This window comes from Malania oleifera, chromosome 3 (assembly GCF_029873635.1).
Source record: "Malania oleifera isolate guangnan ecotype guangnan chromosome 3, ASM2987363v1, whole genome shotgun sequence".
Taxonomy (NCBI): Eukaryota; Viridiplantae; Streptophyta; class Magnoliopsida; order Santalales; family Ximeniaceae; genus Malania; species Malania oleifera.
Window position 1 is genome coordinate 27,092,138 of NC_080419.1, and position 4,165 is coordinate 27,096,302.

The window sequence follows — 4,165 nt, forward strand, 5'->3', positions numbered from 1 at the left end:
AATACTGTCATCTGCAGGCATACACAATCTGGTGCGGAATCTCAAAGCCCCATCATCAGAAATATAGAACTCTTCCCCCTGACCATCCTGTACTCTGGCAACCACATCCACTAACTTCGGGTCATCTCTCTGAGCAGCTTTAATCTTTTCATATAATGTTGGTTGTACAACCAAACTGGCAATAAGCGCATGAGGATCATCCTCCACTAATTCCACACCGAGTCTCTCTAAGTCCATCTAAATCAGATACTGAACTATTGCTGCTAACTGTGTTGTATCTCCTAATTTACGGCTTAAAGCATCAGCCACCACATTTACTTTACCTGGGTGGTAACTGATGGTACAGTCGTAATCCTTAATGAGTTCCAACCACCTCCTCTGCCGCATATTCAATTCTTTCTGTGTAAAGATGTATTTTAGGCGCTTATGATCTGAAAATATTTCACACCTCTCACCATATAAATAATGTCTTCAGATCTTTAATGCATGTACCACCGCAGCCAATTCTAAATCATGAGTAGGGTAGTTCTTTTCATATTCTTTCAGCTATCGGGACGCATATGCTACCACCCTACCGTGCTGCATCAACACACAACCAAGCCCTTTCAAAGATGCATCGATGTAAATAACATAACCATCGCCTCCTGATGGAATCGTTAGAACTGGTGCAGTGACGAGCCATTGCTTTAATTCCTGGAAGCTCTGGTCGCACTCTTTATCCTATACAAATCTGGCATTTTTCCTAGTCAACCGCATGAGAGGTCCTAACAAAGTTGAAAACTCCTCAATGAAACGACGATAATAACCTGCCAGTCCTAAGAAGCTCCTGACTTCCTACACATTTCTCGGCCTAGCCCAATTTACCACTGCATCTATCTTGCTAGGATTCACTGAAATACCGTCCCTTGAGATCACGTGGCCTAAAAATGCCACCTTCTCAAGCCAGAACTCGCACTTGCTAAACTTAGCATAAAGCTTTTCTTCTCTGAGAGTCTGCAACACCTGCCTCAAATGCACCTCATGCTCCTCAAAACTCCTCGAGTACACCAGTATATCATCAATGAAAACTACTACAAACTGATCTAGATACTAGTGGAAAACTCTATTCATCAGGTCCATGAACACAGCCGGGGCATTCGTCAAACCAAATGGCATAACAAGGAATTCATAGTTCCTGTACCTGGTCCTAAAGGTTGTCTTCGCAACATCTTCTGCTTTTACCCTCACTTGATGATACCCAGATCTGAGGTCAATCTTGGAATACACATGTGTACCCTGGAGCTAATCAAACAAATCGTCTATACGGGGTAGAGGATATTTATTCTTAATGGTAACTTTGTTTATCTCCTTGTAATCAATGCACATCCTCATCGACCCGTCTTTCTTCTTTACGAACAACACTCTCCCCATGGTGATACACTGGGTCATATAAACCCCTTGTTCAACAAATCCTATAGCTGCCCCTTTAATTCCCCCAATTCAGCTGGAGCCATACGATACGGGACCTTAGAGATCGGCGCAGTCCCTAAAGGTAAATCTATAGAAAAATCCACCTCGCGCACAGGAGGCAACCCTGGTAGCTCCTCTGGAAAAACATCCAGAAATTCTCGTACTACTGGGATACTGTCAATCTTCAACTCATTTTTAGATGCTTCTTTCACAAAGGCTATAAACCCCTGACCTCCGTCCAGGAGTAATCTGCATGCCTGCATGGCGGACACTAACTGCGTTAGAGCACATACCCATGAACCAACAAATCTGAATTCCTACTCTCCAGGTGGTCTAAAAATTACTTCTTTATGAAAACAATCAATGCTGGCGTGATTGGCAGTCAACCAGTTCATACCCAGTATTATATTGAACCCCCACATATCAAACACAATAAGATCTGCTGGTAGTACTTTCCCCTGAATTTCTATCGGATAACCTCTAAGTACCCTCTGACATCTGGTCACTGATCCTGATGGTGTAACTACCAACAGTGCTATATCTAATGACTGAATCTCACTCTCAGATAATTTAACATAAGATGCAGAAATGAAAGAATGAGTAGCACCCGAGTCAAAAAGAACAATAATCGGATATGATAAAACAGTAAATGTACCTGTCACCACATCCATAGCAGCCTCTACATCCCCTGGCGTTAGAGCGTATACTTGCGCTGGGGCCACATTCCTCTGCTGGCCACCATGAGGCGCCTGATATCCTCCCCGAGCTGCCTGATATCCTCCCCGATAAAGCCTAGGAGCTAGGACCTGGTCTGGCGAACCTGGACATGCATGTGCCATGTGGCCGGGCCTCCCACATCGATAACATACATCGCTTCCTACCTGGTACTTATCCAAATGATGTCTCCCGCGCGTCTGACATACCGGGATGATTGGCGCACCCTGATTTCCCTAAGGTCCCGCCATCTGCCTCTGATCTCCCCTATCACGACCTCCTCTCCATGGACCTCTACTGGAGCCAACTTGGAAACCCTGAGGCGCAGGCCTCTTCCTCTTACTCTAAGCTGCTACACCCCTCTGAATGTCACTCTCAATAATTGCAGCTCTGTCTACCACTTCTGTGAATGTCTAAGTCCTGAAACCAATCACCTGCTCAAACAGATTTTGCCTCAATCCCTCTTCAAACTTCCTCACCTTTTTCTCTTCATCAGGCGCTAGATATGGAACAAAATGCGACAACTTGACAAACTGAGCCGCGTACTGGGATACAGTCATCTGCCCCTGTACCAAATGCAGAAACTCTGCTACCTTCGCACTCCAAACGATAGCAAGCAAATACCGCTCGAAGAACAGATCCTTGAATCGGTCCCACGTCACTAGAATTGGAACAGGCCTCTGCTCCTCTATCAGATGCGCTGCTCTCCACCAGCGCTTCGCCTCCCCTGTCAACTTAAATGTGGAAAATGCTACCTTCTGCTCATCCGTACATGGAAGCACTGCCAACGTCTCTTCAATATCTTGGATCCAATTTTCAGCTATAATCGGGTCATCTCCTCCAGTAAAGGATGGGGGCTTCATACACATAAACTGCTCAATCGAACAGTCACGCTCCCTAGAACTCCTCGCCATCTCAACCATCACATGCTGAGTGACACTGCGCAGTACGGCATCTGTATCTCCTCCACCTATGCTGGAAGGTCCTGGCTTGTCCTCCCCAGCATTCGTGCCACTACTTCTTGGGTCCATCCTGAAAACAAAGAACACACTTAAGCACTTTATCTCCTATACGGACCTATCTTGTACCAACTCACAGTTAATTACCTTCCTTGACCTTACCCAATATCCAGTTCTGTCACCTAGACACATGACCCGACAATAGTTTACTATGGTTTTCCTAAAATCGTCACCCTAGGAAAAACACAGAAACCACTACGGAAATCCTGTATCCAGACACAAAACAAACCCCACATCTTTTTCCTATACTCTGGTATTGCTTCTGCTGCACGCTAAAGTCTACAGAACCTAGCAAACCTAAGCTTTAATACCAAACTGTAGCAACCAGCTTAATTAACTGATTTTTTTTTATACCATAATATTTATCATGCTCTGATACCATACTAGGATAAACCCAACCATAAACCTAAGCAGCAAGAAGCAGAAACTAAATAAACATATCCATATGTAAATATATACAATACCATACCATACAATACCAGAGTGCTACATGTTTCCCCAACATCCTCAATCGGTGAGGACTCTACAAAAATACTCTAAAAAATGTACACATATCACTGTTCCCCAAAATACCCCCAACCAAACTGAGATATGCAAAAACGCTCCCAAAACATACTCACTCTCTGACAGGGCACCACTGAAGCCCCTCTATATGCGAGCCTGATCTGCTCGCCTACCTAAATCACCTAAAAAATGTTTCAACACTAGGATGAGCCAATGCTCAGTAAGAAGAAATATGATATTACTAGTGTATGGCAAATGAACTACAATACTATGCAAATCTATTTTCATATAATCATATAACAATGAATCTATAAAGCACAATGATAGAAATACAGTCTTCATCTTTTCCTATTGCTTAACATTTTTGTACTTTGGTTTTCTATGTAAAATACTACTGATATATATATTTTGTTTCTGTAAAACAGTATAAATATAATAGTAACTGTAAAATTCCTCCTGTGGATAACTGTGTGTCATGA